The following is a 15,180-nucleotide window of genomic DNA, read 5'->3' on the forward strand; positions in this document are numbered from 1 at the left end:
CCGAGTTTTGGTCATAAAAACACTAATTGTGATTAATTACGCCTTATGACATCTTAATGACAAATTAACCAAGATTAGGCATAACACATAAGTGTTAATCAACAACTTGTGATCTTAATTGTTATCTAGATATCCTTAGTCGGATCATCAAGTACCAACACACTTAAGCCAATGTCACTAGAACAATGATTGCTATTAGGAATGACTTAGTGATTAATTAAGGCTAAATAAGGAACAATGCTCTCAAGGTTAACTAGTAATGACTTGTAATCCTAAAACATACTTAGATACATTTAGGATGGTCACCAAGTCCCAGCTAGAGATTGCTCTTCCCTTGTGCATGTGTTGGACATTAATGTGTGCTTACACATTAATCATGTAATGTGTTATATTGCACATTAAACTTATTAAGTGCTTGAATTATAAGTTGTGCAAGTATCTATATGATTGATCCTAGAATAACTATCTCTTGCTATGTAAGTACTAATTGTTACTTGCCAATATGCTTAATACTCATAAAGTTGTCAACTTGATTAATATGTTTGCTATGTGCTTATTAGTTAGGATTCAAGTAACTAACCTACTCCAATAGATTAAGTGTAAAATGGTTCACAATGAAAGTATAGTCAATTGTCTATTTGATGTAGTCTAAGTAACTAAGGGTGATTGCTTATGACTTAACTTTGATGTCTCTACATGCTTCATGATTATCTTATAGAGACATTGTTCAATTAATCTCTAACTAAACTTAAAAAAGATCACGACTTGTGTTTAATTGAAACTAGGAAGTTAATGACATAGTGACTAGTCTTTAGAATTGAACCAAAGACATTAATGTGACTAACTAAGTCTTGACCAAACTAAAATTTCCCTAAATATCAATCAAGACACTTCTCCAAGAATGTTGGGTTTACCACTTTTGGAATGATTAGTCACTTTCATGTATTAAGACCAAATCTCACACACTTAATGCATATAGTACTTGTATAGGATGTTTGGTTTCTTTTACAGGTGCTAGAAGGAGTAAAGGTGCCAAAATTTGGTGTTCAAATTTGAGTCAAACGGCTATACAACGGATACCTAATTTGGACTGGAGCACGCACGGTCGCACCACGGTCGACCGTGCAGGCAACCGTGTGTCAACGGCTATTTTTTTAATCTCACTATAAAAGGCAAAAATTTAAGAGCATTTGAAGCTGACCCTCTTGCAGATTTCAAAGGCTTATATCCAGTGATCACAAGTGAATCAATTACTACTCAAATGTGATTAAGCAAGAGAAGATTCTATGATCTTATAGATATAGAATTGGGATGTTGTAAACTTACTAATCAAAATCATTATCTTGTGAGTTTACTTAATGTAATTTTGTCCTAGTATTGTGTGAGGATCATCATTACAAAGTGTATAAGTCTTGTAACTTCAATTAGTATAAGCATAGGCTAGCTTAGTGATCTACTTCCTTAAAGGGACTTAGGAAGTTAATTAATCTTATTTGGAGATTAATACTTGTCCAAGGTAAAGACAAGTTGATCTAGGTTGGAGTTGATCTTTCAAAGGGAAAGAAAGATTAGGTTTGTTGTCTACCAAAGAAGTTGAAGACTTGTAAATCGGATCTCCACCGGGTTTGGAGAAAAGTGCTTAGTGAAGTAACAAATCCTGATTAGTGTAATCGGGATGTGGATTAAGGTGGATTAGTTAACATCCACCCGAACCACTATAAATCCTTGTGTCTATGTTCTTTACATTACTTCATTTATCATTTTGAACATATACACTATACACATCAAGTTTGAGTTGAGTTGGTTAATCAAAGTTAAATCGAATTTGGTGATCAATCGAAAAAGTGTTAAAAACGTATTAAGTAACTATTCACCCTCCTCTAGTTACTTACAATTGGTATCAGAGTGGTTGCTTAAATCATTGCGCTACAAACGATCGCGAAAGCGTCAAAATTCGGTATGTGCAAAAACTCGAGTCAACGATTCTCGGATCAACTCAAACTATGGGATACTTGAAAGAATTGGTGAAAGAAGCACCAATCTTTGATAAGATTAATATTGATGTGTGGAAATTAAGATTTGAGTCTTATCTCTAATCCAATGATTACTACTTGTGGAGAATAATCAAAGTAGGAGACTTTGTACCACAAGCTAGTTCTAGGCTAATGAAGTCAACATTTCAAAACAATGATGTTTTGAAACAATTTGATGCAATTTCACTACTTCATGGAATTCTTCCTAGTGAAGAAAGGTTAAAGATAATTTCATGTGAAAGTGCTAAAGAATGTTGGAATTCACTATGTTCTAAAGAAGATTTTAACTCTAGAAGTTTAAAGGGTAAAGGAATTGGGAAGGATTTGGAAAAGGTTGGTGATTCTCAAGAAAAAGGGTTGGATGGAAATGAAGACTTTTGCCTCATGAGATCTTTGAATGATTTGGATCAAGATGGTCAAAGTGAAGAAGAGGTTGTATCTCCATTCAAAGAAGATGACGTCTCAAGCATGGATTGCAATGAGGTACATGCATTCTATCCTTCTAATTATGAAGAATTGTTAGATGATTACAAGACCATTAAATTTGTGTATAATAGTAGTCGTGACAAAGTAAAACTTTTGGAGAAAGAATTACATAAAGTTAGACAACTTAACAAAGTTTTAATTGATGAAAATAATACCTTGAAAAGAAAACTTGAAAGAATAACTATTTGTGATTCATCAAGAGATAAACATGAAATGAATATATGTCACGACTCTAGCAAACACAAATCTTGTAATCAAAGTCCATTGTCCATTATTAGGAAATTTGAGAATATGGGAAAAATGAACCAAGCTAGCAATTCCATGGTAGGGATAAGTCAAGGATTGGGTAATCTTAAAATCAATCAAAATCAATGATCAAAATGCTAATGAGAATAACCTTCTCAAAAAAACTTTGTATTAATGAAAGGTTTTTCTTACAAATGCAAAATTGTTTTTATAAAATGATTTCAAAAGATTAGTGTAGGAGGCTTACTTGCCTTAGGATTGTGTGTTTATGTGAAAATATGAATTGAATGACAAATACTAGATTAATGCTTTTTGTGTATACTATATGAATGATTAATATATATATATATATATATATATATATATATATATATATATATATATATATATATATATATATATATATATATATATATATATATATATATATATATATATATATATATATATATATTACGTGTCATTGATGACTAAACATCGGGAGGATGTAATCATTCAATGTTAGGAAAAGAAAACTTGTCCTCAAGTATTCTATAGAACCTAAGAATCGTTAAAACGCGTTCGAAGAAAGAAGAAGTGAAGAAACAAGTGATCATAAGGATCCACGGCAGCACCACGGCTGACCGTATACAAGACCGCGGACTCCTGTCCTATACGTGTGAAAATATCTGCACGGCTAACACCACGGTCGACCGTGCTTCGACCGTGCGTCGTTTGATTCTGTTTTAAATTAAACTAAACCCTCACTTTTATTTCTTTTCAACCCACTTCAAAACACACACACCTACACACGGTTGAGGAGATCGACTGTAGTGACCCGAACTTTTCCATGTTTATATATATTAATTGAGATTGATATTTACATGATTAAATGTTTCCAACATGTTAAGCAATCAAACTTGTTAAGACTTGATTAATTGAAATATGTTTCAAATAGACAATTGACCACCCAAGTTGACCGGAGATTCACGAACGTTAAAACTTGTAAAAATGACATGATGATATATATATGGATATACATATGGTTAACATGAGATTATGATAAGTAAGTATCTCCATAAGTATATTAACAATGAGTTATATACATATAAACAAGACTACTAACTTAAGGATTTCGAAACGAGACATATATGTAACGATTATCGTTGTAACGACATTTAAATGTATATATATCATATTAAGATATATTATTATATCATAATACCATGATAATATAATAATTTAACATCTCATTAGATATAATAAACAATGGGTTAACAACATTAATTGAGATCGTTAACTTAAAGGTTTCAAAACAACACTTACATGTAACGACTAACGATGACTTAACGACTCAGTTAAAATTTATATACATGTAGTGTATTTAGATGTATTAAAATACTTTTGGAAGAATTCAAGACATATATCAAAACACTCATACTTAACGAAAATGGTTACAGTTACTTTTCCATTCTTTTCTTTCATCAAGAATTCTAGTCGTATTCTTACCCGTATTATACACAGCTTCAAAACGTACTTACTATGAGTATATACCAATAGGAACTAGCATGGGATTCCACTCTTGATTATTTTATGTATGACTAATCAATTTTAACTTCTACCATGAGCTAGTCAACTAACTAGAACTCCTTTTAACCCCACTCACCACTCACCAATTACCACTCATCATTCACTACATTTCATTTCCAATTCTCTTTCTAGTTCTCTCTCAACACACACACACACTATTATGAACATATTTTTCCAGTATTTAATCATCATCTTCATCAAAAATCACTTCAAGAATCAAGCTATAATCATCATAGGAAGAACACTTCAAGAACACTTCAAAAATCCCTTCAAGTTTACTAATTTACTTCCAAGCTTTCTAATCCATTCCAAGTAATCATCTAAGATCAAGAAACCTTTATTATATACAGTAGGTTATCTTTCTTATTCAAGGTAATATTCATATTCAAACTTTGATTCAATTTCTATAACTATAAACTATCTTAATTCGAGTAAAAATCTTACTTGAACTTGTTTTTGTGTCATGATCCTACTTCAAGAACTTTCAAGCCATCCAAGATCCTTTGAAGCTAGATCATTTCTTGTCACTTCCAGTAGGTTTACCTACTAAACTTGAGGTAGTAATGATGTTCATAACATCATTCGATTCATATATATAAAACTATCTTATTCAAAGGTTTAAACTCGTAATCACTAGAACATAGTTTAGTTAATTCTAAACTTGTTCGCAAACAAAAGTTAATCCTTCTAACTTGACTTTTAAAATTAACTACACACATGTTCTATATCTATATGATATGCTAACTTAATGATTTAAAACCTGGAAACACGAAAAATACCGTAAAACCGGATTTACGCCGTCGTAGTAACACCGCGGGCTGTTTTGGGTTAGTTAATTAAAAACTATGATAAACTTTGATTTAAAAGTTGTTATTCTGAGAAAATGATTTTTATTATGAACATGAAACTATATCCAAAAATTATGGTTAAACTCAAAGTGGAAGTATGTTTTCTAAAATGGTCATCTAGACGTCGTTCTTTCGACTGAAATGACTACCTTTACAAAAATGACTTGTAACTTATTTTTCCGACTATAAACCTATACTTTTCTATTTAGATTCATAAAATAGAGTTCAATATGAAACCATAGCAATTTGATTCACTCAAAACGGATTTAAAATGAAGAAGTTATGGGTAAAACAAGATTGGATAATTTTTCTCATTTTAGCTACGTGAAAATTGGTAACAAATCTATTCCAACCGTAACTTAATCAACTTGTATTGTATATTATGTAATCTTGAGATACCATAGACACGTATACAATGTTTCGACTTATCATGTCGACACATCTATATATATTTCGGAACAACCATAGACACTCTATATGTGAATGTTGGAGTTAGCTATACAGGGTTGAGGTTGATTCCAAAATATATATAGTTTGAGTTGTGATCAATACTGAGATACGTATACACTGGGTCGTGGATTGATTCAAGATAATATTTATCTATTTATTTCTGTACATCTAACTGTGGACAACTAGTTGTAGGTTACTAACGAGGACAGCTGACTTAATAAACTTAAAACATCAAAATATATTAAAAGTGTTGTAAATATATTTTAAACATACTTTGATATATATATATGTATATATTGTTATAGGTTCGTGAATCAACCAGTGGCCAAGTCCTACTTCCCGACGAAGTAAAAATCTGTGAAAGTGAGTTATAGTCCCACTTTTAAAATCTAATATTTTTGGGATGAGAATACATGCAGGTTTTATAAATGATTTACAAAATAGACACAAGTACGTGAAACTACATTCTATGGTTGAATTATCGAAATCGAATATGCCCCTTTTTATTAAGTATGGTAATCTAAGAATTAGGGAACAGACACCCTAATTGACGCGAATCCTAAAGATAGATCTATTGGGCCTAACAAACCCCATCCAAAGTACCGGATGCTTTAGTACTTCGAAATTTATATCATATCCGAAGGGTGTCCCGGAATGATGGGGATATTCTTATATATATGCATCTTGTTAATGTCGGTTACCAGGTGTTCACCATATGAATGATTTTTATCTCTATGTATGGGATGTGTATTGAAATATGAAATCTTGTGGTGTATTATTACGATTTGATATATATAGGTTAAACCTATAACTCACCAACATTTTTGTTGACGTTTAAAGCATGTTTATTCTCATGTGAATACTAAGAGCTTCCGCTGTTGCATACTAAAATAAGGACAAGATTTGGAGTCCATGTTTGTATGATATTGTGTAAAAACTGCATTCAAGAAACTGATTTCGATGTAACATATTTGTATTGTAAACCATTATGTAATGGTCGTGTGTAAACATGATATTTTAGATTATCATTATTTGATAATCTACGTAAAGCTTTTTAAACCTTTATTTATGAAATAAAGGTTATGGTTTGTTTTAAAAATGAATGTAGTCTTTGAAAAACGTCTCATATAGAGGTCAAAACCTCGCAACGAAATCAATTAATATGGAACGTTTTTAATCAATAAGAACGGGACATTTCATCGACCGCACGGAGAAGAACGCTCATTCTTTCAATTTCAATTCCTACTTTCAGTATGATTCATCCTTGCTTTCCTAACATTCAATTGTGATTGTATGATGAATTAGGGTTATGAAGAAACCCTAACTAGAATGAATCAAAACCTAATTGATGAAAACAATTGAAATTGTTCTTGAAGAACAATTTAGAAACGATTGTAGTAATGATTATTGTGTATCTATGCATTGATTTAACTTTGGATAATTCTAGGGTTCATTATACATCTAGATTAGATTTTCATAGAAGCATTGTTCATATGATATGAATAACATTGTTGCAAATTGAGTGTAATAATGTTGAATGTCAAAACATGTGTTGATGATGATTTCAAAAGTCTAGAATACATATGAACTTTGTGAAAATCTTAATCTAGTTGCATGTAACAACCCAACCCGTATTAAACCGGCCCATAAAAATTTTTCCTTTTAATACGCGTTAAATAACACCTTAGGTCCCAATTATGTTTCCAAAAACATCTTTAATACAATAGTAAGTTTAATAAACTTTGAAACATTTAATACATGAGTTAATTATCCAAACGGGCATACACGACCCGACTAATTTAGTTTCCATTAAACCGAGCATGGTGATTGGGGATACGCTACCCAATCCTAATAAATCCAAAAGTACATCTTCTAAAGCAAACTACGCGAGTCCACTAGTCCCCACGTTTACCCGATTCACCGCCTCCATGCAAATCTATAAAAATATAAACAACGAGAGGGTAAGCTAACGCTTAGTGAGTGAGAATATACTACATACATATATATGCATAAAATGGACACGCCACACAAATATCCAAATACCGCATACCGGAGCATCCAAGCATAAAGGCAAGCTAAGCTAAGCATACCATATAATCACTAAGCAACAAGCTAGTAACAACAGTCATAAAGTAAGTCACCAACGACGATGTGAACAACGCCAATAAGCTACACCCGGAGGGTTAGGTACATCACAACAATACATTAATATATATATATATATATAACAGAGCGTAAAACCGCCCAAGGTTAACCAATCGTACAAAAGAATTGTACTCGAATTTCCCATCGGTGTTCGTAACAACCGTTAGTACACAACACATATATCACTAACCCTCGGACAACACATATCCGTTTATAAAATCGTTAGTGTACAACACATATAACACTAAATCGGACAACACATATCCATTCATAAATCATTAGTGTACAACACATATAACACTAAATTGGACAACATATATCCGTTCTTAAAACCGTTAGCGTACAACACATATATCACTAACTTGGACAACACATATCCGTTCCTACAAATAAATACATTATATACATACATGTATACTTATTCCACTCACAACCACGTGTGATAACGTACACCCAAAGTGTGTACTTCGCCAAAAGTGGTCAACCAAAATGCACAACCGTGCCAATTGGACTCATACACAAGTCCATCAAATCCACCTATATGTGAAGCGAGCTCTATAGCCTAGAATCACTTCACCCGACCCGCACCCATCCTACACATACATATGCACATAGAATATTAACACTCACCTTGTCGCCTTGAAGAATGCTTCCAACAATCCACAACTCGCCGATGGAATGTACCTATTCCATTATCACAATTACAATAACACAATTAGGGTGGATTTACAAACCAACCCAATTTACACTTAGTGCAATTTCGACCCAATTGCACTTCCAAGCACAAACCGTACCCAAACTAACCAATAATCATTAGCACAAGTGAGAATGGTCCTAATATGCCAATTAAACCCAATCACAAGTGTTAAACACTTATCGTTCTCAAAATCGCCCATAAACCCTAATTTTGACCCATAAGGTCAAAATCTCACCATTTACAAGTTTTGAAATCAAAACATGTTTAACTCGGTTTTATACTTCAACTTAATCCATTTTAAGTTTACAAACCTCATCGAATCGACATTCGGGTCATAATCATCAACAAACCCTAATTTTGACTCTAGTAAAAATTAGTCAACCACGAAAACCCTAAAAGTCTCCAAAACACCAATAATCACTAATGCTAGTGATTATACACCATTTACAAGTCTTAAACATGGTTAAATCATTAACTAACCCAAAACCCGCCTTTAACACTTATAAACCCGAATCTTGGTGTGAATCTCCAATTAACCACTAAATGGGTTCCATCTATGAATCATACAATCAAAAGCCCCAAACTTGAATGATGAACACGAAAATGAAATTCAGAGTTAGAGCTTACCACTAGTATCACCGTGTAGCTAAGAACGAGGAGAATAAACTTGTCAATTACGCCAAAGATCAAATCCCGCTTCTTTCTTTCCAAAAATCCCTTTGAATTCAATTGGGTGTTTGAGTTTTGAGAGAAAAATGAAAAGAAAAGGAAAAGGAAATTAGGAAAATGAAATGAGTGGATGAGGTTAAAACCTCAAATCTGGCTCAAACACGAAATGACCAAATTGCCCTTGAACCTTATTTAAAATTACAAGAATCTTTTACCAGTTTGCCCGTATCGCCGCGCAGCGGCCTTAAGTGTCGCGCCGCGACATTTGCCTAGGTCTGGGATCATTTTTAATCGGACTTCTGATCTGGATTCCAGTTAATTACCGCACTGCGGCCTCCTTCATCGCGCCGTGACGTTCAACGTGGTCTGACACCTTTCCTTGCATACAAGACCTCAACACCCAAACATGTCCCGAACCCTTCATACGCCTATCGTACATACACAATACACCTATAAATCATATACGGGGAAAACGGGTTGTTACAACTCTCCCCCACTTAGACTCGATCACGTCCTCGTGATCCTCGTCACTTAACCAAACGGACCACACTTCACGGTTCTCAAACAATCGTTCCAATCCGACTTCCAACACATTCCTCACTAACCCGAAGATTAATTCATTAACTAATTACACACTTGCACGCATTCCGAGCCGTGCAATACACGCGACATCCGAAGTCTATAACGATCACTTAGAATACGCGGATCCACCACGTATTCCTTCCAACTCCTCCAGGCAATTCTTCTCATAGAGTTACTCTTAACAACTAAATCGTCATTCGCAATTTATCAAAACCACAAATCCGAGCACTAAACTCGCTCAATCCCTCATATCGGGAAAAACCCAACCAATCTCGTACCGAGATATCAACTCCTAGTGTACCATAACAAGTACATTGCTAGTAACAACCGCAAACCAAGATGAAGTCAACCATCAAACATGAAGACTGAATGAAAGTGAATCCTTACAGAAAACACTTACCACTAAACATCCGTTGTAGTGCGCAATACAACCAATACGCAACTACTATAACATCATAATCCAACGGCTAAAACCGATAGCGTCCAAAACGACTATGGTAACGTTAATCTCAAGGTGTACAAAATTGACTATCGTCACACCCGTAGCAACACGTGAGCGAAGCGAGGCTATCACATCACTAATCATAAAACATGGTCCTCACGACCCCACCATCGGCGTATAAAACAACCGATAGATCACACCACACAGTCCTTACGACCCCACCATTGGTGTATAAAACAACCAATAGATCACAACACAACATGGCCGAAACAACCAGAAATATTGTGAATACGAACAACCCGATATTCACGTCCCACAACATAACTCATGAATGGTACTCTCATTTCCCACCGGTACTCGCATTTCCCGATAATGTTATGCCATGACGACGTAACACTACTCCCTTGATGAAGTCAGCGGACCCCGAAGGTCATGCTCCACCAATCTCAACACGGGATGAAGTCAGCGGACCCCGAAAGTCATGCTTCACCAATATAACACCACGCTCATGATGAAGTCAGCGGACCCCGAAGGTCATGCTCCACCAATCGCATACTCCCATGATGAAGTCAGCGGACCCTAAAGGTCATGCTTCATCAATCACCAATACCATGATGAAGTCAGCGGACTCTAAAAGTCATGCTTCATCAATCAACGCCCTTTTAGCCTCGAACGACGAGTAGCGTAACATCGCACTCTACTACGCCATAGTGAATCCTAACGGATACCACTAACTATTCACACACTCGAGCAAGAACCACCTATATCAAACATAGGCACAAAACAATAATTCTCTAGAAGAGAATCCGGCACACACCTCCCTTAACCGAAGGATTTCACCCTGCTCACCAAACACGTCCATTATCTCTCAACGAGATTTACCACACCACCTCGGTGATAATTCAAATCCAAACCATAAGTACAATTTATCCGAAATTGTAATCTACCACAAATCGACCAAATCCAGGTCTCGACAACATTTTCCGGATCTACCAAAAGAATCATCCGAAATCTCACACAAAAACTTCCTCGTGCGGGAGTGTAACTCTCCCACTTGGAACTACGTTCCATATACGCAACTCGTACAACCGTACAATGCTACCAAAGGTAGACTTTACAAATGATTGGGTTCACACGACCCATCACCACATCTTGCTCTAACCTTGAGCACACGGAAGATTTCGATCAATCCTTAAACACTTCGAACGAAAAGTGTACCACGATTACCCAAACCATACCCAAGCAATCATCCAATTGCTTTAGTTTGTCAATTTCACCCGATCACTCATGTACCTAAGGGTTTCACTTCGGTACCCTAAGTACAATGTAACCACAATACAATTGGAGCCGAACACCACGCTAGTAGGTGTAAAAGAGGCACCTAATGTCGCGTCATAAAGACTCCATTACCAACCTACATCGAGACTTTAAACACTCGATCTCAAGGGTTCCAACCACCCGACGAACCTCACGGTTCATCCATTTCAACACAAAAGCGAACACGCGCTTAACAACCGATACCAAAACCTGTTTCCATGGCTTGGTGGAAACATTTTCAAATACTGAGGAATGCTTAACGTCACCGTAGGGTACTTCCATTAGGAACGTCACCCATAACAACAATATGCACAACACAAGGCACTTAATCTGTAGTGACCCGAACTTTTCCATGTTTATATATATTAATTGAGATTGATGTTTACATGATTAAATGTTTCCAACATGTTAAGCAATCAAAATTGTTAAGACTTGATTAATTGAAATAGGTTTCATATAGACAATTGACCACCCAAGTTGACCGGTGATTCACGAACGTTAAAACTTGTAAAAACTATATGATGACATATATATGGATATATATATATAGTTAACATGATACTATGATAAGTAAACATATCATTAAGTATATTAACAATGAACTACATATGTAAAAACAAGACTACTAACTTAATGATTTTTAAACGAGACATATATGTAACGATTATCGTTGTAAAGACATTTAATGTATATATATATCATATTAAGAGATATTCGTACATCATAATATCATGATAATATAATAATTTAAAATCTCTTTTAATATTATAAACATTGGGTTAACAACATTTAACAAGATCGTTAACCTAAAGGTTTCAAAACAACACTTACATGTAACGACTAACGATGACTTAACGACTCAGTTAAAATGTATATACATGTAGTGTTTTAATATGTATTTATACACTTTTGAAAGACTTCAATACACTTATCAAAATACTTCTACTTAACAAAAATGCTTACAATTACATTCTCGTTCAGTTTCATCAACAATTCTACTCGTATGCACCCGTATTCGTACTCGTACAATACACAGCTTTTAGATGTATGTACTATTGGTATATACACTCCAATGATCAGCTCTTAGCAGCCCATGTGAGTCACCTAACACATGTGGGAACCATCATTTGGCAACTAGCATGAAATATCTCATAAGATTACAAAAATATGAGTAATCATTCATGACTTATTTACATGAAAACAAAATTACATATCCTTTATATCTAATCCATACACCAACGACCAAAAACACCTACAAACACTTTCATTCTTCAATTTTCTTCATCTAATTGAACTCTCTCAAGTTCTATCTTCAAGTTCTAAGTGTTCTTCATAAATTCCAAAAGTTCTAGTTTCATAAAATCAAGAATACTTTCAAGTTTGCTAGCTCACTTCCAATCTTGTAAGGTGATCATCCAACCTCAAGAAATCTTTGTTTCTTACAGTAGGTTATCATTCTAATACAAGGTAATAATCATATTCAAACTTTGGTTCAATTTCTATAACTATAACAATCTTATTTCAAGTGATGATCTTACTTGAACTTGTTTTCGTGTCATGATTTTGCTTCAAGAACTTTGAGCCATCCAAGGATCCATTGAAGCTAGATCCATTTTTCTATTTTCCAGTAGGTTCATCCAAGGAACTTAAGGTAGTAATGATGTTCATAACATCATTCGATTCATACATATAAAGCTATCTTATTCGAAGGTTTAAACTTGTAATCACTAGAACATAGTTTAGTTAATTCTAAACTTGTTCGCAAACAAAAGTTAATCCTTCTAACTTGATTTTTAAAATCAACTAAACACATGTTATATATCTATATGATATGCTAACTTAATGATTTAAAACCTGGAAACACGAAAAACACCGTAAAACCGGATTTACGCCGTCGTAGTAACACCGCGGGCTGTTTTGGGTTAGTTAATTAAAAACTATGATAAACTTTGATTTAAAATTTGTTATTCTGAGAAAATGATTTTTATTATGAACATGAAACTATATCCAAAAATTATGGTTAAACTCAAAGTGGAAGTATGTTTTCTAAAATGGTCATCTAGACGTCGTTCTTTCGACTGAAATGACTACCTTTACAAAAACGACTTGTAACTTATTTTTCCGACTAGAAACCTATACTTTTTTTGTTTAGATTCATAAAATAGAGTTCAATATGAAACCATAGCAATTTGATTCACTCAAAACGGATTTAAAATGAAGAAGTTATGGGTAAAACAAGATTGGATAATTTTTCTCATTTTAGCTACGTGAAAATTGGTAACAAATCTATTCCAACCATAACTTAATCAACTTGTATTATATATTATGTAATCTTGAGATACCATAGACACGTATACAATGTTTCGACCTATCATGTCGACACATCTATATATATTTCGGAACAACCATAGACACTCTATATGTGAATGTTGGAGTTAGCTATACAGGGTTGAGGTTGATTCCAAAATATATATAGTTTGAGTTGTGATCAATACTGAGATACGTATACACTGGGTCGTGGATTGATTCAAGATAATATTTATCGATTTATTTCTGTACATCTAACTGTGGACAACTAGTTGTAGGTTACTAACGAGGACAGCTGACTTAATAAACTTAAAACATCAAAATATATTAAAAGTGTTGTAAATATATTTTGAACATACTTTGATATATATGTATATGTATATATTGTTATAGGTTCGTGAATCAACCAGTGGCCAAGTCTTACTTTCCGACGAAGTAAAAATCTGCGAAAGTGAGTTATAGTCCCACTTTTAAAATCTAATATTTTTGGGATGAGAATACATGCAGGTTTTATAAATGATTTACAAAATAGACACAAGTACGTGAAACTACATTCTATGGTTGAATTATCGAAATCGAATATGCCCCTTTTTATTAAGTCTGGTAATCTAAGAATTAGGGAACAGACACCCTAATTGACGCGAATCCTAAAGATAGATCTATTGGGCTTAACAAACCCCATCCAAAGTACCGGATGCTTTAGTACTTCGAAATTTATATCATATCCGAAGGGTGTCCCGGAATGATGGGGATATTCTTATATATGCATTTTGTTAATGTCGGTTACCAGGTGTTCACCATATGAATGATTTTTATCTCTATGTATGGGATGTGTATTGAAATATGAAATCTTGTGGTCTATTATTATGATTTGATATATATAGGTTAAACCTATAACTCACCAACATTTTTGTTGACGTTTTAAGCATGTTTATTCTCAGGTGATTATTAAGAGCTTCCGCTGTCGCATACTTAAATAAGGACAAGATTTGGAGTCCATGCTTGTATGATATTGTGTAAAAACTGCATTCAAGAAACTTATTTTGTTGTAACATATTTGTATTGTAAACCATTATGTAATGGTCGTGTGTAAACAGGATATTTTAGATTATCATTATTTGATAATCTACGTAAAGCTTTTTAAACCTTTATTGATGAAATAAAGGTTATGGTTTGTTTAAAAATGAATGCAGTCTTTGAAAAACGTCTCATATAGAGGTCAAAACCTCGCAACGAAATCAATTAATATGGAACGTTTTTAATCAATAAGAACGGGACATTTCAGTTGGTATCCGAGCGTTGGTCTTAGAGAACCAGAAAATTTGCATTAGTGTGTCTTATCGAGTTTGTTAGGATGCATTAGTGAGTCTGGACTTCGACCGTGTTTTC

This window comes from Rutidosis leptorrhynchoides, chromosome 3 (assembly GCF_046630445.1).
Source record: "Rutidosis leptorrhynchoides isolate AG116_Rl617_1_P2 chromosome 3, CSIRO_AGI_Rlap_v1, whole genome shotgun sequence".
Classification (NCBI taxonomy): Eukaryota; Viridiplantae; Streptophyta; class Magnoliopsida; order Asterales; family Asteraceae; genus Rutidosis; species Rutidosis leptorrhynchoides.